This window comes from Scomber japonicus, chromosome 19 (genome assembly GCF_027409825.1).
Source record: "Scomber japonicus isolate fScoJap1 chromosome 19, fScoJap1.pri, whole genome shotgun sequence".
Taxonomy (NCBI): domain Eukaryota; kingdom Metazoa; phylum Chordata; class Actinopteri; order Scombriformes; family Scombridae; genus Scomber; species Scomber japonicus.
Genome location: NC_070596.1, coordinates 7,413,826 through 7,438,510, shown reverse-complemented (window position 1 = coordinate 7,438,510; position 24,685 = coordinate 7,413,826). Strand labels below are relative to the sequence as shown.

General features: G+C 39.3%; 1 protein-coding gene across 1 annotated transcript in view; it reads right to left on the bottom strand.

The window, feature by feature from the left end:
* cacna1bb (calcium channel, voltage-dependent, N type, alpha 1B subunit, b) overlaps nt 1-24,685 on the bottom strand; it is a 170,407-nt gene that overhangs the window by 135,035 nt on the left and 10,687 nt on the right. The gene's annotated exons all lie outside the window — the stretch shown is intronic.

The window sequence follows — 24,685 nt, the reverse complement described above, 5'->3', positions numbered from 1 at the left end:
CTAGTATTATTATTTTTGACCTGAAAATAAGAGTTTATATTTTCACATTTAGATTTTCACTAAGCCTTTTTATCTTTATATTAATATTTTATATGAATCTTACAATAATTGCCTTTTTTAACAAGAATATAAAATGGGTGCATACAATTCAGCATTTAATATTCAGAACAACTCAACAGCCTGACACCCAAATGTTTGTATCTAAACCTAAAATTAACTTGACCTGCAGTTCAAACAGTTTTTAGAAAGGAGTTTAAACCCATATTACACCCACTCAGGTGATCTTACTTGTTTTAAATTATTAAGGCTTTTCTCAGGAGTGTGCCGACTGTGTTTGATTGACATCTTCCTCATTCTCCTGTTAGCTTTGTTGCATCTGCCAAATTACATCTTCATCATTCTTACTGGTACACAGAGTTCAGTGACCTCACATAATGCCCAGCAGAGTTTCACCCAACCTGAGCAGAGGACTAATCAGCCAGGACAAGTAAAAACACCTGTGTGGGTGTGCAGGGGTCTTTAATGTTACTTGCTTCCAGTCTCATTTACAGGAAACACAATCTGTGCATGTGTGTGTGCATTCATGTAGGTGTGTGTGATGGGGTCAGAGTGAAAGTGTGCATGAGCCTCCTAGATCCGACTGTCATTTATGAGAGAGAGTGGACATGCTTGAAAGTCACTGGGGCAAGTGAGGAGCGCCGAGGTGAGAGACTCGCTGGCGCACCTCGTCACCATAGAAACAGGAAGGCGACATGACAATGGTTCTGTTGGGCTCGTGGAAGATGCGCGGTGGCGGTGGTGGGGGAGCGAGTACGAGTCAGAGTCAGAGAGAGGGAGAGAGAGGTGGGTTGGAGAGAGAAGAGAGGAGGGTGAGGGAGGTGATGTCGGAGGAATGAATCACATATTTCTGTTTGGTTTGTTAATTCCACTCACTGCCATATGGAGTCATTAAATAACTACGATATGAGGCACATAAAAATCAATGATACTCCAGGGCTCTGTTTATATTCAGGCAGTCTCTGGCCAGATGTTGATTATAAAATTAAGAGGAGGGGAAACATTAATTTTAATACAGAAATGAGACAGCAGCCTTCCATATGTCCATAATGGTGCTGGTAATAAAAACAGTAAAAGGCAGGAAGATAGAGGAATATAGGACTGTGCGTGCGCACACATGAACACAAAGGGAGAGAGAGGAAGAGAAAGAGAATGAGAGATGATTTTGTATCAGTATTTTGTATTGAATGCAATCACAACAAAACCACATCGAGGAAACCGTGTTTTTCCTCCAATTACAAGCTGTTCCCACTCGACTGGTTTAAATCCAGCGTTTGTCCCTAAGAGGGGTTTAATTCAGAAACACACACAAACACACACACACACACACACACACACACACACACACACATACTCTCACTTTCTGTCAAATCCAGACATCGATGCCACCACTGTTCCTGGTAAGCACGTGTGTTGACAGCGATGGAGCAGAACAAGATAATCCTCCAGTGAAAGGAGAAAGGAGAGGCAAAAAAAAAAGGCAGAGAGAATGGAGGACGGAAAGAAACCAAGGACAAGAGTGGCTGTCGAAAAAAGGCACGTCAAGTGTGGAAGTGGAAATATACACGTCGAGAGAGACTTATTTCATTTTATGTCTGAAATGTGAAGGGATTCCCAGTAGCTTAAATCACAGCAGCTATTTCCTGAGTTGATATCAAGAAGGCTTCTAGACATCAGAAATTCATGCACCTGTAACTCATGTACCTGTACATTTAGGTTTTTAAAGAAATAGTTGAAAACTTTGGGAAGTATTCTTATTTACTTTCTTTACAAAAATGAGATGAGAAAATCTAAAAGAGCTGGAATCATGACGTTAGCGTAGCATGTAGCTAAACATAAAGACTCGGTGCAATGGGAAACAGCTAGCTTGACTATGTCCAAGTTTAAAGCCTTCCTCTGCTCAAAAATGTGCTTTAATCATTTTTACTTTTCATAAATGATTTAGCTTCACTTTGTAGAAAGAGTTTGACTACAGAAGGCTGTTTTTTTACATTCATGAACTGAAGGAAGTTTATCTGCGCTCGTCTTAAATGTGAGTTTAAAGCGAGGTCATACAAGCATCATTTTGAGACATTGAAAGTAGTTTGGAGCTATTTTTGTGTGTGCAGAGATTTGAAGCCTACAGTACACATTGGAGCCGAACTGATATATATCGGTCAGCCAATATTATCGGCCAATATCGACCTTTTCGATATCTGTGAATATGTTGTCCAATACGTGCCTATTTTTTCTTTTTTTAAAGTTATATAGGCAATATTTCATGTATATTTGACATTTATTTCAAATTCAAGTTTAATATACATGTTTTTTTTCCACTTTTTAAAAACAAATCCATATCTACATATCTATATATTATCTACATATGACATTATCAATCAATATATTTTGATATCAGAATTTTTTTATGTATCTAACCCTAACCCTCCTAGAATTTTACAGTGTAAATATGAGGCATCTTGCATGCAGCTGTTAAACTTTTGGAATAAACAGTATTTGCATATTCATGATTCTGCATTTGTTTAATAAAGAAGAAGTAATAAAAACTTTTAAGAACTTCTAATCTGTTAATGTGATGACTTTTTTTAAAGGGATCTTTAAATAATCCTGCCTGCCAAGAATACTAAAATAGTGTTACTCAAGATATCTTGTTTATTCCACCTGTGTATGAAGAGAAATATCATATTTGATAGTAATATTTATGGTTTTATAAAGAGTTAATACAGACTTGAAAAAAAATCTCTGCTCTCACCTATTGATGTAAGAGGAAACCGACATGTGTATGTCCTCTAGTATATTAACACACAGAAACCATGACACAGGCCACAGAAGAGATGGTGGGAAGTGACACAGTGCTTTGGTGGAGGGTTTGGGGACATCTGAGGCGGCGTTAACATTTAAATGTCATTTGCTGGGACGGGAGGACTTGTTGGCAGCACATGACCTCAGGGTGATCGTCAGAGGAACGAAACAGAGACAGAGAGAAACAGATGGAATGATAAAGGGACTGACAGAAGGACACAACCAGAAGAAGGAGAAGAAGAAACGCAGAGAAGAGACGGACAGCAGGAGGGAGGGAGAGACAAACAACAGAAAGAGAGTGAAATTCATGAAATCTCTTTCTCTCTCTGACGTCAGTGCTTTGTTGTGTTTTGTGGACACTGATACAGAGACTCCCAAGTGACAACCAGAGAGTGTGTCATAACTACGGACTGTTCACCAGACAACCATGAAGAGGCAATCATTTAACAAGTCTACAGCAATGCTAGATATTTAGTTTACAATCAAATAAAATGAAGGAAATCTGAAAATTGAAAACCTTTTCCTTAACAGATGCCTTAAGTAATCAATCTATTATTTAATTGTTTGCTAATGTTCTGTGATTAATCATTTCCTGGCAGCAAGAATATCTGCTGTGGTTGGTATTTGTGAGCAAACTTTAAACAAGTTTAGCAGAAATGTTATGAGCATCTTCATTTGCGAACTTTATTTTTCAATCTGAAATCCAATATGTACGAAGCAGAGTCGTTTCTGCGGCTACAGACAGAAGCTGATGAAAAAGGGGAGAGGGTGTACTGTGTATAATCCAGCCTTTGAGTTAGCATGGAAGACAATAACTTCAATGTAACAGAGCAATAAGGACAGATTCCCCACAGGAGCCATTCTGACAACGTGTGCTGTGATTTATGCCCGAGAATGTAATCAAGTCAGTCCAATAACATTCTCAGCAGAAACATTGCTGTACAGCTACACGGACATCGCATTACAGCACAGTTTCATATATAAGAGGACAATCACTGTACAGACTGTAGCTTGCAACAGCAGTAGGTATAAATATCCTTATACAAAGAATGTCACAAACCTGAAAAATGTGCTGTTTTTCATATGAAGTTGTCAGTTTGCAGAGTTTGGGTTTGATGTCAAGCAGAGAGGAAGAGTAATAAGATCAAAATATATCAGAAGTTAATTTGATGCATGTCATAATTAATTTGCATATACACACCATGTTGTCAACTACCAGCTGTGAACTGGTGGTGAATCACATCACCTTGATGCTGTGACTCTGAAGATGTTTTTTGTTTTTTCATATCAGTGTGATCACAGCTCCTAACTAAACAACATTTTTATATGGATGTGTACATTATGTGCGTCGTAAAGGTGTTTTCTATAACTCTACCTTTTAAAATGCAGGTACGTGGACTGACTGAAGAAATGTCTGTTTTTCTATAGATGGACCAACTGTACAGCAACCAGGTGAGACAATGAACACACAGTCAGAAGTCTTCTTGTAGTCTTCTCGTACCACAAATGATTTCACAAACTCGAGATACCTCAGCCATTCATCAGACACACACTCATCAACGAAGAATGATTTTTTAAACCTATCTCTTATGTTTTACATTGATTTGAGTTGCATAAAATATAAAAATAATTCAGCCTTCCTTGCAGTAAATAGGATGTTTAGTGGACTAGAGTTATAATAAAATGTTGAAATAAATCACATACATTTCAGACAGAGAGGTTCATGATTGTATATCATCGTTACAAGGGGAGGAAGAATTCATATATCAAGTAAAAGTAGAAAAAAAGAAAAACTCAAAAGTATAGAATTACGACACCAAAATATATCTGATAATCAAAAGTAAAATTAGTGCAGAATGGACCATTTAGATAATATATTATTTTATAATATTATCTTATTACTGGTTTATAGTTAAAGGACCAGTGTGTAGGATTTAGTGGCATCTAGTGGTGAGGTTCCAGACTGCAAATAAATGAATACCCCTCCCCTTTCCCTCCCATTCAAAGTGTGTAGGAGAACCTATGGTGGTTGTGAAACAAATGAAAGGCCCAGTGTTTGTGTGATTTGTCTACTAATGTAGAAACATGGCAAAACAACATGGCGGCCCTGGAAGAGGACATTCCCTATGTAGATATAAAGAACTCATTCCAAGATAACACAATGATTCCTATTCTCATTGAACAATACACTATTTAAGACAGATATATTAATATTTTATTGAATTTCTGCCAAGTACATTTTGCTGGATGCCACTGAATTCTACACACTGGTCTTTTAATAATTCATTTCATTCCATAACTGATGCATTAATATGTAAGCAGTTTAACGTTGGTAGAGCTACTTTCTACTTTTGGGTAGTTTAATCTATAACAAAGAATAATTTCAGTTACACAACTTAAGCAAATCTTTATGCAACATTTTGGTTTCTTCAAGGGAGCTCTCAAAGAATCTAAGCAACAAGGATTGTTATGGACATTTAAGCCTCCCATAACAAACACCTACATGAACATTAAGTCTTAAGTTAAATCAACAATACCAAAATAGCACATAACGAGACAATTAAGGTGGTGGAGGGAGCTGCAATGCCAAACCATGAACAGTGCTGGAATTAAAATATTAGCAGAGAAATAGTGAGTGTTGGGTAATAATTAACCTAGTACACCATGCATAAAGATGATTGGGTGTAGGCAAGCGGCTGATAAATGTATGGAAAATCTTGATCTGCAAAGTAACTGGAGATGGAGATGATAAAGTAAAATATAGGTATAAAGAAGCAAAAATAGGACATTCTCATACAAGAACCTCAAAATTATACTTAAGTACAATTCATGAATGTACCATTGCTCTTCAGTTACTCCTACAATGGTTAAGGCCTACCACAGTGCAAATTAAAGTGTCAAGCCCTGTACATAAACATTGTATCTATAATTAATTGCATTGCACGGATTAAATGCATGGATCTGAAAGTCCATTAGATAGACTGAAGCTCTGAGTCTGCTCTGAATCTGACATTCTTTTTACATGATGTCCTGGTCTATATCTGGCAACCCAGTCAGACCCATCGCCAGATCATTAGCGACCAGTCTCCTCCTTTTATCTACTGCTGATCACTACCATAAGTGAAACTGAAGCATGGCTCTACTTGATTCATCCCTTCAGTTCCCCTCACACTCTCTCACTCTCTCTCTCTGTGTCTGGATGTCTCTCTTTCTGCCTTTATCATGCGCTCTCAGTCTCTCTCATTATCGCCTTCCCCCTCTCCCATCTGTCTCTTTACAGCCTTTTCTAATGTAGCGTGGATACACAGCAGTAAAGCAGTCGTTGTGGTGACTAATGGGCCCCTTTAAAATATCAAATGTTCCAAAAATTCTACATTCGCACAAAAAAACGCAGATATTGTAGCGAAGGAGTGGGAAGTGAGTGGAAATGGGAGGCAGTAGAAAAGATATTGATTAAAAGGCGCACAGTGTGGTCGGCAGCATTCTGTAGGAGCTCTTTTGCTTTCTAGGAAGAAAAAAAAACATTACTTGCAAGGTAAATAAAAAATAATGTTCACACCCCGAAAAACACATCTTTATCATTACATGTGTCCAGTAGTTTGTCAGTAGTCAGTTTCTCTCACTGTGTTTGGGGTGCATGGTGGCATGTTCATTGCCTTATCTATCTCAAACATAGTAAGCCTTTACACTGCTGAGCTTTGGCGTATTCTTATTATTTTTTCTTCCCAGCTAAAACCAGCTAGTATTTAATTCCTCTTTTTCACAAGATCTAAGGAAAAGCAAATGAGAAAGAAGAGCCTTTGTTTTTCAGGCCACTTACAGCCACCTATTAGGAAGTAATGGGGTTCACAGAATAAAGGCTTTCTCTAATTTAGGATTTTTAAAAACATTGTCAGGCCTCAAGATTTCTGAACACAACTACATGACTAATGACAGTCTTGACCTCGATACTTGTGTTCAGATATATCTGGACTGAATCTTACTCAAGGACGTAAGAAAGCTGGATACAAAATGGAAGAGTGGTCTTGCAACTAGTTTGTCCCAGTTGGACAATGACGGTACTGTAACAAAACAAAACAATAAGGATCACTTGTGACCCAAAAGTCATCCGAATTTAATATTTGTAAAATTGTAAAACCATTTCTGTGTGATGTCACCTCAATGGGATGAGTTAAGGGCAAGAGAAAATACAGGTGACTCAATAAACAGTGTGGTGGACATGAGAAGTTGTCATAAATCCACTTGGTTCCTCATAAGAGAGATGTTGGGTCCATTCAGTCTAATCAAGTTGGTTAAGGTCCTCTTGTATTGCCAAAGATCTCAGGTGTGTGTGTCAATATGTTTAATACACCAGTGAATTCAAGTAGACCCATTATCAACACTGATCATCACAGGAGAAAAATCAGTTCCTTTAACTTTACATTGAGTTTTAAGACAAGTATTGCTCTAGTTTTTGCTGTTGCTCTACTGGTGTCTCATCATATCGATGCCAGTGTTGGTGTTCCCTGTTTATTTGGATCTTTTTTTTGGCCAAACGCATTTTGAATCATGTCTAATTATCCTCTGGTTAGTTTCAAACCAATTCTAAGTGTTTGCTGTCTGGTCTCAATTTTAAAAAGTAAGGGTTAGGGTTAGGGTTAGGTCACGTCAGGTTTGGGTGGGTGTTACCAATGGTTTGATTGAACTTGAGGCCAACATTTTAGATGGGGATGAACACCACTTAAGCAGAGGACATCCACACAACCACTGTGTGAAGTGAGTCAATGTTTCTCAGATAGCAGATCAGAGACTAAAAGGCGGAATCACAAAGAGACTCCTCACATCTTTCTTGTAACATACTGTCTAAGTGGGAAAAGTCAAAGTTCTGTACTTCCTGGAAGATCTGAGGACTCGTTGAGGATCTATTATTATGCTACACTTTACTAGATTTGATTGTGTGTTCTTGTCTCTGTGTGTGTTCAGTGGTCATCTCTGGAGAAAGGAAAGAAAAGACCTCTCAGAACACTTTCTTGCCAGTACAAAACTATCAGCACAAGGACAGGTCAAAACAAGAAATGTGTATGAGGTTTTTCAAGCCCTTGATAACCAGTTATTTTTGACCTTCTTTATAATTGAAGAAACAATGAATGTGATGGGATTTTTGAAAGTATGATGGGTATGTATGATGTGGTGTGTTCTCTCTGCCCTCCTCATTAGCATTGACTGCATGTTTTCACCTTTACTTTGAGTAAATACATTTTAAACGTGTATTCCAGCATACGGTAGACTGCAATAATAGTGATGCAGACAGTTGTGGTGCTGGTTCTTTGGCGGTGAAAGTGAAAGACCTTGAGTATGCTTCTTAAAGGACAAACATCAGGCTTGCCTTAGTAGGGGAAGGGTGAGCCTCTTACTTTCCCATTTACACTCCAGTATTTGGCGGGCTCTCCAGAGATGGCCTCAGAGTCACACAACACACAGCTCACCTGCTTCTCTCGGGACTTTTAGTCTCGGCGCATGACAGCAAAGACTCTCAACTAGTTTCATTCTCTTATTCAGTGTTCTATCTTTGGAACAGAGGAAGCACAGGTCAGGGATGGTGTGGATGGGATAGGAGAGGTGTTAGGATGGAGTTAATAACAGTTATCATCCTAGATGACTTTATGTGCTGTATTTTTTCCTCACCTGTAGAATCAGTATTTTTGGTCTGCTAGCAGAAGGGCCTAAGGATTGATGTGTCGGTTGGCTCATCCACCATTTCAGTGTCTTGACATCTGTGGGCCAAATTACTCAAGATCTCCAGTGGATGATTTCTGATGACCTACCAACCTTTTATGTAGTGCCACCATCAATTCAAAAATACTGTGGTCCATGATGTGGTATATCAAGAACAAGAATCACAATCTTCAGATCACAATTTAACCGATTTGCACAAATGAACTTATAAGAATGTTTGCCACTACATACAATTCACTTTCACAAACCAAAATCAAGCCTTAACCTCCACAAACAAACACCCTTGTGACTCCAGTGGGTAGAACTATTATTCCCTAAAACTTGTGACAAGCTTCATAAGCTTCATAGGGTTTTGTTATGGAGCAGCCCTGACATGGTAGAGCGCACTAAATTAAATTACTGACTCATTTCAGGGAAAGAAACGTTAGATAGTTTAAGTAGATTTGATTTTCTGGCAAGCTAACACTAAAGGCTAGCAAATACCAACATGTCCACATACAGGGCATTCCTGAGATCCTTTAAGTACCAAAAGTTGTTTTATACAGACTGAAACTAACTATAGGTAATGATGAACAGTAAGCTCTTAAAACTGATGCAATGTATGCTGCGTTATTGGAAAAGTTGCTTCAAATTCATTACTTTTGGCATGCAGTAATCACAAACCCTGAAAGGATGGGGTCATTGGCATAGAGGCTGACAGGAAACAAGGGGAGAGAGAAATATGGGTATATGCAACAAAGGTCCCTTGCCGGACTCAAACCAGGGACTGGCTACTGGATTTTAGTAACCCACTGAACAGTCCCCTAATCCAACATCAGGCTACGAACCTTTTCTTTTCCACTGCAAACTTTTCATCTTGCAGCATCATGAGGCCAAAATATCAACTCTCTACACATAATTTGTGGAAACCAGATTGCTATTAAACTTGCAAAACACATTCAAAGGGAAAATCCTTTCAATATTTCCAATAACACTACCCTCTGAACTCATTTTTAGCTCTAACAATACCAAAACCCTCTCTCTGCCTGGAAATGGAAAGTGATTCAGATTCTCAAATGTACATTTTATCCATACAGTCAGCCTTAGTGAAGAGCACATCAATTTAGTGGTTACAGCTGAGTGAGGCCTTGAACTGTGAAGGACAAATGATGTACGGGACCTGATCGATCCTTAACACCGCCACTCTCAGTGTTAACAGGCTTCTTCAACCGCCCACACTGCTGAGTAGACATTTAGCCTGAAGGCCTACATGATCATATAGACCAATGAAGAGAAAGAGATCCTCAGCAAGCAGAATACTCAAGAGATATCACTAATTCACTGCACCCACATACCCTAACCCAGTCTACCTATCCCTCTAGAGTCAATATTGACTTATTGTGAATTGGTGAATTGTCAGATAACCAAGCATGCTGTCAATAGGGCTAGGCAACAGTGCCAAAAGGTTGTGTTTAGCTTAAAAGATACAAGCTTCCCTTGTTTGCTCAATTTGCTTAGATAAGAGATGGCATAATTATGGTGTCACAGAACATCGAATTAGCAGCAGGAAAACATTAGCACTCAAACTGCAATAATGGCTGTGCAAAGCTGAAAACGCCCACTGAATTAATGATTCTAAGGAAGGCATACTTGAGAAGATAATTTACACCAGTACCATCTAAAACAACATTTCTGCTCATTATTGGCGACACAGTTTAAAGATTAGATTTTAATTATCTGCACAAATAAAGGCACAAGAATAAATAAGACTGAGCAAACTGGGCTACTTACTAGAAAAAAGTAATTTGTTACCATCGGCTTTGTGATTAGTTAGGGTTAGGGTTACAGTGCTACAACAGTACATTTTTTTTTACATTGCTCAAACAACTGAAGAGACCAAAGAAAACTAAACATTCACACACAGTCACACACACACACACACACACACACACACACACACACACACACACACACACACACACACACACACACACACACACACACACACACACACACACACACACAAAGCATCCCCAGAGTCAGTCTGTGATCCCTGAAGTATGGATAACAAGGATTCTGTAGAGCAAGCTGGTCATCATATCAATAGGCTCCACCGCCAGGATCAATGGCTCACGAGCAATAACAAGCCAACACAAAGGCAAGGGAGGACAGAACAGTAAGGGTAAAGACTTCTACATGCTATCTTTAACTTTACAGGTGTACTTACACACAGAGACAGACTTTCTGCTCTAAAGAGTCTACAGCACTTCACAAAGACACCAACTGTCAACTATTTGAGCAACTCTTCCTCAGGTGACTGAGAACGTCAATGCAAGACATGATCAGTCTGTCATAAGAAGGGTCAATCCACAATTACATAGAGGGAGATATTATAGTAGGTTTGCAGTGCATAAACACTATGTATGTACATTTGAGAGTTCAGCGGTGCAAAAACCATAGGCACTGGTCAGATGAGTCAGCCTTTACCATATTTTTAACAAGTGGACAAAGGGATGTGTGGTGTGCACCGAGAGAACAGTACAGGCCTGAATGCTTGACCCCTACAGAGAGGGGATCTGGTGGCTCTGTTATACTGTGGGGGACTTTTACTGGCATGGTTTCGGTCCACTTGTCCCCTTAGAGAGATGGATCACAGCAAATCAATACAAATGTGTTCTAAGAGCGCCTTTAGCCTGTGATGAAGCATTTCTATCCTGATGGGAGTGGTCTTTTCCCGGGTGACAATGCCCCCATCCATAGGCCACGAAGGGTAGTTGGTGGAAATGGTTTGATGAGTATGAAAATGACATGAATAAGATGTTATGGCCTTCACAGTCACGCTTGTTTATCTCCTCTCAAATGCTAACATCATCATGCTAATATGCTCACAATGACAATGCTACTATGCAGATGTTTGGCATGCTGACATTTTCAAATTAGCACAAAACACAAAGTGCTGCTGAGGCTGATGGGAATGTCATTAGTTTTTCAGATATTTGGTCCTTAACCAATGTACTGGACACTGACATTTTTGCCTAATAAAGGTCCTAAAATGAAAGACACTGAAATTAATCTTTAAAAGGCATGAATTTCATGGCAATCCATCTAATAGTTTTTGAGAGGAACAAAGTGGTGGACTGATTGGGTGATAGGTAGACACTGCAATCCCAAAACATCCTGAAACCGAACTGACAAGGTGCTACATAAAAAAAAGAAAAAAACATCTATGAAAAATGGTTTGGAGCCCAATTACACGGCAAAATACTAGCCAGCCAAAAGGAGTAAAACAAAAGTATTAAAAAAGCAAGAAACAACAGTCCAAAACAATACCCAGAGCTAACAGCTATTAGTTATAGCAAGACAACTTTCTGTACATACTGTCACAAAAGGAGAGTACAGTACATTCAGTTCCCTGTCTGCACAGTAGACTAGTACAGGTTAGCATACAGTACGGCTGAGAGTTGTGTACTGAGTGACTGATAAGTACACTTTAATGTTAGATGGTTATACAAAGGCGCAGCAAATGGAAAACAAAAATGTTGAAACGACGCACGCTGAGGCTCAAACGTAATAACAGAATAGGATGAAGTACATAAGGTTATGTATACTGTATGTTGTGGTAGCTAATACTTAAGCACTTTGATCTCAGCCTCTCTTATCCCCCTCATATTCCCTCCTCTGTGTTGTGCCCTACACCTCTCTGTGTGTGACTCCGTCGGTTATTCCACAGTGAGAGAGCTTACACGGGGGCCGGGGAGGGTGAACAAACAGAGCGCCTCTCCACTGAGGCGAGACGAAGAGAAGACGAGGTGGAGAGTAGGAGGAGGCGGCAAGTGCCTCGGCAGCGGCAGCATCCTCCTGGTGGATCTAATGAGACAGAAGGGAAGAAAAAAAAACGGAGGAGGAATGCTGTTTCTCTCACCGCACAGTGCAAACAAAACTCCCCACGCCCTCCGATCGGCCTGAAGCTGCAGGCGGCAGGGAGCGAGAAGGAGATGCTCTCTGTGTGCCAGAAGTTGCTCCATTACGCAGATGTTTGGGAGCAGGAGGGAACACCACAAAATGCCACTCTCCAGCACTTTAAGAGCCGGGAGATACAGCTCAGAAGAAACAAGGGGCGCAAATTCATCCATCACACTGGCAATATCACCAAGTGGGGCCCATTTTGTGGTGCAGCCGCTGCCCTTGGGGGTGAAGTCAGAGGGAATGAGGAGGGTGATGCTGGCTGGCTGACTAAAGCGAGACGCCTTTAGATGATTCAGTATTCATGCTAGTTTCAACGTGCTTGCATTTCAGATGTGAGAGGTCCTGAGGGGTCAATATTGTAAAAGACACCGATAAACGTGCAACAAAGTGTAGAGCAGAAGTCATATGGTAATTAAATGGAGCTAAAGGACATTAGTCATGCAACTTCATTTGCATCAGACAGTTTTTGTTATGAATGCAAGAAAGACAGTAATCCTGTGGAGTGGAGTAAAATGAAATGATATTGTTGCCAATATTATTCAACTCACAGTTAATCTGTTGCAATGCTTCCTTTTATTCATCTACAATTGACTCAAAATGCCAAGTCATTTTATCACACCTGTTCTCACATCTCTGTGTTGGCTTCTGGCTAGTTTAAGAATTTATTGCAAAATTTCACTTCTTGTCTACAAAGCTCAACGGGACCTTTGTGTTTTTGTGTTCTCCACTGCTGGAATATTATGTAATTCTCAATTAACATTTCTCCTTCTGTATATCAATTTAGTTTGAATGTGTTATGTTTTTTTGTGTGTGTGTGTGTGTGTGTGTGTGTGTGTGTGTGTGTGTGTGTGTGTGTGTGTGTGTGTTGAGTTGTTTGTTAGTACACAGCATTAATGTACAGATATATATACAGTAAGTTTAGTGTGCTGTGAGGCACATTGCATCTCCTCTGGGATACTTGTTGACTATTATAATGACTGTTGACTGTCTAATGTGACAAACAGGTGACACTCATGACACGCAAGCAATTATAAACACACAAAGAAATCATAAATGATCAGCTTGAGCTACATTAAACTGTAGACTGAAAAGAATAAAGGACTCTGTGCTATGAGATCATAATCTCTATATTACTTTCTACTGAGATATAAAAGAAACCTGATAACCTACTTGAAAGTGTTAAATATCATTCCGATCTATTTCTCTCTACACTGCTGCTCTTTTCTAGAATTTAGGAATGAGTGACGTGGATATAATCCTCCAGGTGAGAATGTATGATTTTGACTAATCCAGTCATTAAATTAAAAAAACCTGACAAATCAGTTAAACTTTGTCCATCACAAGGCAAATGATATTTATCTTTGATGTGGCTCACAAGTGAGTAAAAATACTGGATGACAACAATGAATACAGTAGAATATGGTTTTCAGTGTCAAAATTGCTGCACAAGACTGATGAGATGAGACAGAATTGTCACCAGATCTATTAAGATTGAGGTTTATTAGTTGGGATGATGAAGAGCAGTAAATATTTACTTATTAAAGCTGGATGATTTCAGTCACGGCTGTAAATAACAGTGTTTTTCACATGGTTGCTCTCCTTGAACTTGACAACGTCTGGTTACAAACTGAGGCATCTTCTCCATCGAGTGATTCACACTTCAGAAATATTTATGATGCAGAAGTGTGTGTGTGTGTGTGTGTGTGTGTGTCACAGGTGACGGTCACATAAACACCCTGCAGTCTGAAATGTCAATCTTGCTTCTTTGATAGACAACACATGCAACGTGATGCTGACATTCTCTTTAGTGCGGCTGACTGCAGGCTGGAGGATTCAAAGGTCTTCGCTATTTACCGGGAGCTGTGTGAGCCTCGCTAACCCGCCATCAACGATGAAAGCTGAAAGCTAAGAGCTGAGAGCTGAGAGCTGACCCTCTTCCTGCTGGAGGGGCACTGAACAGGGGGACGTTTAAAGCTCCTCACTAGATCTCATGTGTTTTAAACGTTTATGGTATGTGGTGTTTCTAAGGTTGATGCAAAGGACCACACTGACAACATGTAGGCTTATGATGTTGACTGTTAGTATCATGTAACCATTAAAACTACACGTTAAAGTCAGTATATATGTAATGTATGTGATTTGCATCCATCTATTGTATTAACATTTCATTTGTTGTACTGTTACAATAATCCCACTGAGACATGTGTCATCTTTAATCAGCACATTAAAGAAAGAACTACTGTAGAGATAATGCATAATGTGTTGTTCTACTGATGGACATCTTCTATCATTTCTACTTCTACAATTTCACTTATATGAGGCCAGATGTTTAAAGTGTGTTGGCCTCTCATCTGTATCTTTTACAGATGTATCTTTACACCATCATCATTTAAACCCTTCCCTGTTCCAGTTTATTATTTATTTTACACAGTATTGCTTGAAGATGGAGCTAAACTGTATCACTTATATTGTTTGCATTCTTTGTAAGGTGTTTCTGAGTGCTTTGAAAGGTGTCTATAAATAAAATGTATCATTATGACCTTTTCTGTGTGTTTGTGTGTGTTATTATTATCATTATTATTATTTGTTTTATTTTTATAAATATGCTGAAACGGTTACTCATAACAGATTTGGTACCTGATTCATTATTAGTCATTATTATTTATTTATTTATTTGCTTATTTATTTATTATCATTATTATTATTGATATGCTGAAACAATGACAGAAAAAGGCTCATAACAGCTTTGGTAATTTTTTTTATTTTTTATTATTATCATTATATTGTCATTATTATTATTATTATTATTATTATGTTTATTAATGATGATGACAGAAAATGACTACAGCTACTACTGATATTACAGTTTTGGTAATTGATTAATTGTTAAAGTCACTAGTACAGAAAAACAACAGTTTTGGACAAAACAGGTAAATTGAAGACATCAATAAGGAAACTATTGATAGTTTTTCAGATTCTTTTGACATTTTACACAATTAAAATATTACCAAAACAACAGAGAGATTATTCAATACTGAAAAAAGTACTTAGTTGGATCCCTAGACATAATTTTAATTCATTAAGGATGTAATGTTTTCACTGAAGGATCAAAACAAAAATAAGATAATTAAAAAACACCTGTTACATGACTGTCTCTCTCTCCTTTCTCTCTCTCTCTCTCTTTCCTACAGAATGCGGCTGGGTTACCTGCCTTTGAAACGGCCGATGTTTGCCAGGAAACAACACGTGTGTGATTAGCTTGGGACTGAGTCATGTGTAAAGAGGGAAACCTGCTATAGTCTGCCACATCAGCTGTGGTGTAGTGCACTTCCTCTGCCTACAGGAAATGACAAGCATCACTTTCAGACACGCTTGACTGGAACCTCAGCGGCTGAGCCAACAGAGACACCAAGTTGTGCGTGTGAGGTTGTGTTTGTGTGTAAGAGAAAGAGCAAGAGAGAGCTTACTCACGTTTTTGGGTTTCTGTGTGTGTTCTAGTACTGTATGAATGATTGTGTGTACTTTGTTTACACAATTAGTCTAACAAATCAGTGATTAATGTGTGCTTTAGTGTGTCTTTGTATGCTTGCCAACATCCCACTGAGCCAAATTAAGTTATTCTTTGAAAGCTTTTATACTACGAGCCGTGCTCACCTAACAGCAGCTGCATGTCACAACTGGAGCAGACGATGCAGAATGTGAGCACCTTGCCAAGAACCTGCCAGATATAAGTCATCACAATGACATATATCTGGCGGGGGGGGGGGCTGGTGTATGTAAAGCCATCGAGCTAACAGCCATTTTATTCAGACATAAATAAAAGCGTGATGGCAACAGGAGAAAGGAGAGCTGGATACGTTGGTTGCATCCACACTGTTATTCTGACTCACTTTGGCTAACTGTATTCTCTGTTTTCATAAATATTGATGAAGTGGGGTTTGCCTGCTGGTTGGTACGAGCTGCGATTAGTCAATTTGTCGAGTCACTTGTCATGTCCCAACGTGATAATCATGAATATGTATAAATGAGCTTGGGTGATGTTTAAATTTACATATGGACAAGTGTCACAGCCTCGTCAAAATGTGGCTTTGAACTGACAATAAACTGAAGCTTCAGGGTCAAGTTGCCCACCATGAACTGAAATGTCACATCATAGTCGGGGCTTTTGTTACACATCACTTCCTGACTCTCTCTCTCCTCTGCTTTCTGTCATATCTCTACAGTCAGCTGTGTAATGAAGGTATGAAATGCCCCCCAACAACTTTATCTGTCATTGACAGTTTGATAATAATCTATTGATCGTTTGAGCTCATTACCAAACTTTGACCGCTGGAGCAGAATACTGCAGGTGATTAATGAGACAAACACAACATGATGAGTTCATAATGATAGAACCACTAATAGACCAGCTAAATATATGTCAGTTGTAGTGCTCACACTGTTATCTTATTATTATTGTTATTATTAAGTTACATAATGTTATGTAGTGATGGAAAAACAACTGAGCCAATCAGAGCTCTGTGGGTGGGATTAAGAGTACGGTCTAAATTAAAAAGCATAGTCTGAGATCATTTTTGTTGTGATTTGGAGCCATGTAAAGAAAATTGAATCTTTCTGTGTGAGAGCTGGAAAATGACAATAGGGAAAGTTGTACACAGGTGGGTATAAGAAGCTTTACAGGAATACAAACTCTTATTTATAACTGGCACATGTCTTGAATCAATATGACAAACATTAAGTCCTCCTACGCTCAACAATGTGTTTTGTTTATTGTTACTTTACTGTGATGGTTGAACTTCATCTTGCAGACTTTGACACTAAAAGCCTGTTTTCACATTCATCTGCTTAAAGTGGAACGTTTCTCTGTGCTCACCTTAAATCTGACTTTAAGGCGAGCTTGTGCAAGCATTATTTTATGACATCACAAGGAGTCTAAGCCAATCCTGGTAAATATGCAACTTACACAAGTGTGATGTGGAAACTTGAAACCTCTGATGTTTATTGGTGAAATGTGATATAGTCTTATTACCAGGTTTAGAACATATGAGAACATATGCCTGTATAATAATGTTAGGGGTTTTTTAGTATTAGCTCACTCAGCAGTACTCTGAGCAGCTCTACAACCTTTACTGCTGTCATAAACAATAGTCGTTGACTCCAACACAGTGAAGGAATTTTATGTACTCTGCTTTCTCTTATTATGTCATTGTTTTCTTCTCTTTTTCTACCGTTGTTGTGAGTATGACCTTTAGAACCACTATGTCTTTCTTATCTTGTTGTTCATGTTATTTTAAATCTCTGAAGCCGGAAAGTCTTCATTTTATTCTGTAGTTTATGCAAATGATTAACTAACACCAATTGTGATTGTTTTTTAATTGTGTGAGTCATCTATCAAGCGAGAAATATGACACATTTTCTGGTTTTCTGATTTGTTGCTGTTGTTTTATATCATTCTCACTTGAATATTTAAGGGTTTGGGTCTGTCGATCAGACAAAACAAGCAATGAAAAAATCACCCTGAGCTCTGTGATGTTGTCATAGACCCGTTTCAACATTTTATAGACTAAATGATTCATGGAGCAGTCAAACAATAATAATACATCAATCAATAATTAAAATAACCATTAGCTGCGGCTCGACTTCAATTCTGTATTCCCGACCACATCTCTGTGAGAGCGTGAGCGGGAAGACGAGCAGTTTTGCTGACTTCCCACCTGCTGCTGCCCGACAGACAGACCTCACAGAGCCGGGCGGTGCCGGAGTCGGTCTCCTGCCGATGTGGACAACATGGCATCAGCATCAGCAGCACTCAGCCGGCCTCACAGAGCACACAGTGTTCACCAGAGCACTCACTGAAGAGATCGCTAACTGGCTCCAAGACATTAAGCAGAACAGCCTGAACCGAGAAACACAACCGACACACACACACACACACGCACGCACACACACAAGAAACCCAACACAAACCTCACAGCTGTCAGGTCAATAACCACATCTGTCAGTCGAGCAGATACTGAGAAAAGGATCAATAACATCACTAGGAGGGGAAGCTCTATAATCAAAGTGAGACACCTCTGAGAAAACATCCAACTGGACTAAAAATATCTTTAAAAAATAAATAAATAAATAGGTGATTGTGTCTATAAATGCGTATACATGTCACTGAAAGCATCATGAAAGCCTTAAAACTATATACATACATCTGTGTGCATTAGGATATAGTAAATTATGAGCATTCAGGATGCAGCTGAGTAAAGACAAAAAGGAAAAACCCTTCCCTCCTACTCCAAATTTTACCTCAACTGGACAGAACCGCAGCCAAAAATAACAATACTGAGAAAATGAGGGTGTTGCCAGGCACCCGGGTCTCAGCAATTAACTTAGCCAGTACAATGTTATTATTAGAAACAGAAATGATGGCCACAACTGCAAAAAAACAAAAAACAAGACCCAGTCTGGACTAAAAATGAGATTATTCTTTCAGGTTTAAGAGAGAGGAAACTAATGTCTTGTCTTATCTTCAATGTACAACAAGTGTAGGTCTCTTCTATATTGTGCTATACAGATGTTGTCTGTAACTGCTGATGTCAAACAAGTGTGTGTGTGTGTGTGTTAACTCTGAGATCCAGATGTATTCTAAAAAGGACTGAACATGGCAGAGTGATTGTGGGTGTGCTTCACCAAAGTTGATGGAAAAACTGCAAAATTGAATATATTTGGCAACTTCTTTGCAACAAATCAGCTGGTTTTTTGCTTAAAACATTTATCTACAGCAGAGGTCTTCAACAGGGGGTCCGCAGAGGTACTGCAGGGGGGTCGCGAAAATTTTGGTTGATTAGACATTTTTTTTATATTCCCCTTCGCAATTTTTTCCACAAATTGAAATGTCTTTAAATACAAATACAATATGTCTTTGAATCCAACACACTGTAGTGAACAGATACATGGAGGCAGAAGACGTCTTTCAGTCAGCAATGCACACATTCAGTGACACATAGGAGCTCTTTCAAGCTGGGCACCGGTTCATTCACGCCACCTGTCCCGCCAACGAGGAGGACTTTTGCAGGTTGGGATGTCTGGTATTATTTGAATATCTTAGTATTGAATGCACAATAACAAGGTACATTTATACATGGCACTATAGGACCAGTTTAATATAAAACACAATTTTATACAATATGTAAAAGTAGGGGGTCCCCGCTCCATCTCTCCATCATTTTGGGGGTCCTTGGCCTGGAAAACGTTGAAGACCCCTGATCTACAGTGTAAAAATGTCACATAGTGTTGACAAAATAGACAGAAACAGATTCAATGAGGGATTTGAGTGAAATTAAGCGTATATAATAAAATTCTATTTAACCTCAACCATAAGCTCAGTCCTCAGGTGCATCAAATACTGTACACACACAAACACACACATACACCCAGGTACAAACCCAGCCCATATCGAGCCACGACCTACATGATCAGACGGCAGCGTTTTGGCAGACGTTCAAAGGCAACATTTATTCATGCTGCCGGGTGCGTGCGTGAGCTAAAGTGACCCGACCTCTGTAGTCTCTGCATCCATACTTTGAAGCCTCCCATTGTGTTAGCCCTCCGTCGCCTGAGAGCTACATGAAAGGAAACCACAACTTTGAAGTCGACACGAGCGCCGACTCTCGCCCCCGCCCGACCACTTACAAACCGCTACTCGTGAATCAAACATACCGATAAAGGAAAAAAAAAAAAAAAACACACCTTACCTGGCTTTTGTTTCCCTGGAGATGACAGTGGGATTATTGTTTCCCAGGGATTTAACACAGTAGCCACAGATTGCTGTTACCATAGTGTTTGCACAGGAGGTTAAAAGGCCATGTGAAGAAGCTTCGGTCAATAACTACAACTGGCTGTCAAAGACCAAAGAGGCAGAGGAGGTTAACTGGAGAACCACTGAACCATCCAGATGTTACTGACACACATTAAGAACAATTATATACACTTTGTCCACCATATTCTATATGATACATCTGCTCCATTGCTTTTTCTTATGTAAGTGTTCACCTGTATCATCCCTGTTATATATGAACAAATACATTAAATCATAGAGAAAAGATGCTCTCTTTAAATAGAAACTTTAACTAACTTTCAAATACGAGGTGTTACCTCTACACATCTGAGATGCCCACTCACAGCCAATTAGTAACATATTTTAAATATTGATATATTTATTAATACAGTACTCCAGTCGTTTAATATTAAACTTCCTTTCAGTTGGAGGTCAAGATCTAAATTTACTGGATCCTACACTTCCCATAATGCAGCATATCTTCTCTTGTCATTCATTACATCCATCCAGCCTCTATAATTAAAATCTCATGAACCATAGAATTAAAACCCCACCCCCAACCCCAAGCCCCCAGACTCTTACACAGGCTTTCTGCATTCATCCCTAAATCCAAGCTGAGATACCCGAGTGAAACAAAAAAAAAAAAAAGAAAAAAAAAAGGGGGTGTTTCATGAGGACGTGGTGCGGTTAGCTGAAAATAACGCACACCTTGTCGCCAATCAAAACTGTATTGCATGTCACTTTCTTGGCTTTCAGATTAATGAGTAGCATGAGTAATGAGTAGTAGTAGAAGCCACCTTTTACTACACTCTCTGTGCCTTAAAAAAAGAAGAAGAAGATAAAAGATGTTACCTGAACTGATTTTTCTCAGTTTCTGCCCTAAAAAGAGTAAACACCCTGCTGGTTACAGACTGCAGAATTAAATAGACTCCTTACTGAGTTCTGCCTCTGAAATTAGAACCAGTGTGAGTGTCATTTAATCCCTTTCCTCTTGGATTTTTAACATTTCTCTTTTCAGCCACACTGAGTCATGGTTACTGGCAAATAATGCTCCTGGAAAAGAAAAAAAGCTGGTTTTCTGAGCACCCTCTCTCTTCATGTCACAGACGCTGTCGTGCTCAGAGTATGATTGGCTATGTCTGGCTCCTCATCAGGGCTCAGTGTTCCTAGGCTTTGCCCGCTCGGCCTTCTATTGATTAGGCCTTTGGCAAATCGGGCAGATTTATTCTCCTATTAGGGACTCCTAATGCCTGATCAGGACAGATTAAAGGTCTGCCATTGCCTCCAGCTACACTATCATTTAGACTCTTTCATTAGGATTGGATGGCAACATAATTAGCCAAAGGACTAAGCACTGCAATTGTACAACAGGCAGGGAACTAATAGTGATTCTTAGCAAAGTCGAAAAGTGGTAAGATACACTTCTGACTTATATAATATGAGATATTATTAAAGCAGGGTTATTTATTCCCTCTTTCTAACACAGCCACTATTACATGTTCTCTAAATGTATCCCAAATTAGATTTCTGACCAGTAAGATCAATAAAAAGCCTGACCAGCCACTTTTGATTGATCACCCAGCCTTATTAAAATAATTGTTTTTATCAATCATTCATGCACTGGTCGATAATATCCAGCTGTGGCAGCATTTACTTCATCTCTGGGTCTCATTCCTATTGATTTATTATTCTCTTGCCGCTCAGATATTTCTGTATGTTATCATTTTATCATTCATACCATATGTAACTCTAATTATGATCACTAATTCTGCTCATTCCCTTTGTAGACTTCACAGGACAAAAGCAGAAACTGATTTTCACACCCTAGTGTACAGTCAAATCTGTTTAATCCTCTTAACTCCACTTAGGGAGGCTGAACATCTCAGGACGTGGTTAAATGTCTTTTCCGTCTTTTATCGTTTGACATCGGGGGGGAAATTCTCTCAGGATCCGATTTTGTTTGTACTGAGATTCAGTAAGCCAGACCTCATCTAGAGGTGATCTGATTGATTTTGGATCAATGTGAGCTCGGTCTGGGCACCTTCGGCCCCCCTGATCCCACAGGAGCGTGTCAAGCACAAAGCAAATGGAGCACCACACACGTAAAAACTCACACACACACACACACACACACACACAAAAACCCCCGATTTCACCGAGGCACATTATCTACTGCGGTTGCCAGGCAACCAAACAGAGACACACACATACACAATATAATGGTTAACTTGTATCCAGCTGTGTCAGCAATGGGTAGCCAAAACTGAAGAGCCATTTCTCAAGCTTTAGAAGAAAACGGCTTAGACAAAAGCAGACTTTAGATACATGACAATCTAATTGACACTCCTTTAAACTGAGTCTGTGCTTTGCTGGCAATGGCATATTCAAACAGCTAAAGTGTGTATTAATCAGAACTTTCTGACGTTTTTTAACATTAAATAACAGAGCATCCATTTATACCATATAAAGCAACCAAAACACAAGGCAGAATGCAAAGCCCCACTGCAGCTTTGCAGTTGATGTGGGTTGAAGGTGCATCACATGGCACTGAAAGCAATCTTTCTATATGAATATAGTGGAATTGAAGTGTTTTGCTCAAAGCAAAATGCCTCTGTGTGATCTCGACCTTACATTTTAAGAACACCTATTTCCATCATCCAACTCACATGAATTCGTCCACTGTGTAGGTATTGCCTGGAAACATTAAATGCAATCACAGCTACAAGCACAATTTTCCTACTTACATGCTGAGAAAAAAGAAAAGGCGTCTCAGAGCGGTTAATGTGGTTCATATGGCTGGACGCAACTGAGACCGAGAGCAGAGTTCTGAGTGTGTTGTCTTAAAAATGCGTGAAGCATAATTACAATGTTGTTTATTTACAAAGCGCTCTGAACAAAATTGGTTCATTTATACCCATCTCCCCTCTCCTCATTTTGACTCGTCTGTTTTTCTCATCACCTCAGACGCTCGTGGTCACTGCCTCTCTGCAATCTTCCCCCTGCTCCTCATTCAATATCCACCCTGATTCATTTGTTTATTGACTTTCTGAAATAGCCAATATCTACAGCGCAAATTCAATCTGGACCTCACTTAGCACCGAGGCAACATAATATATCTCTGCTCGTTCATTTAACAAAGGGGAGCGTTTAGCAGCATCAGCTGAACTGAGACGAAACAGACACATTTCCAACACAGTATGAGTAGTGTCAGTATTTCGGGGGCAGTTAATGGTGACACTGGGAAACTGCTAAAGATGACTAACTGGCTACTTTTACATTGTGTATTGTAATGTTTACTTAAGTAAAAATCTGATACTTCTTCAGTGCTGGGAATTCGTAGTGAGCTGATCAACACTAATCAGTACTGATGGAGCTTTCCACGCTTTGGTTAGGAATCTTATAATATGATGGCTCTTGTGGAAGCCTCTCTTTGTACTTTTATCCTGCATTTATAGATTGAACAGACACTGAGAAACAAGGATGAAACTATAAAAGCACTGATTTCTCTGCATGCATTGATATGGGACCTGAATACACAATGAGTTGTGAATCTGCCATTCAGGCATCCCCATATGGTAGAACACACAGTTTTCTTGGGCATGAGGGCAAAAATGAAGTGTCGCATCAGATTGCACCTTCAAATAAAAGCAGTGAGGGTGTCATGCACTCCACCACACAAATGGTTATGGTAATGATTATGGATACCAATTTAAACAGCTCTCAAGGGCAACATGGTTCCTGTCTGTTTGAGGAATGAAGGACTTTTCTAAAAACTGACACTGAAGCTTAAAGTAGGAGACAGCATGGAGTGGAGAAACTCAAAGCGTGTATGCAGGACAAATACAACACACAAAAAACCATCACCAGCTGAAATACATATCATCTTTCTACATCCAACTTTACGCTGTCAACCTCCTGATCGCCATCAACGGTTAAAAGCAGAAGGACCACCATAGTGCCTTCCAGAAAAAGTCTCAATGCTGCTCAAAGTTGAAATCCCAGCAGTTGAAATCCCCGCAGTAATTACCCAGAACTATTGACTTGGCCGTTGTTCATTGACTTCTCATGACTCCTTTCTTATAATAACAAACACTGGCCATTACATGTCTCCAAAGACCCGGAGTCTGACAGCTTCCCTGCCAGGCAGCCACTCTGGTCCGAGCCCCACTAAGAGCCAAAAAATACATCTTTCATCTATAAAAGCATCTGTCGCAAGACTCTGAAGTCCACTTAGCTAATAACCTCTACTGCAGACATGTACTTATTTCTGAAACACATATATGAAATTCGAAACATGTATTTATTCTACTATTGTGTTTCCATTTTCCAGGCACATGCACG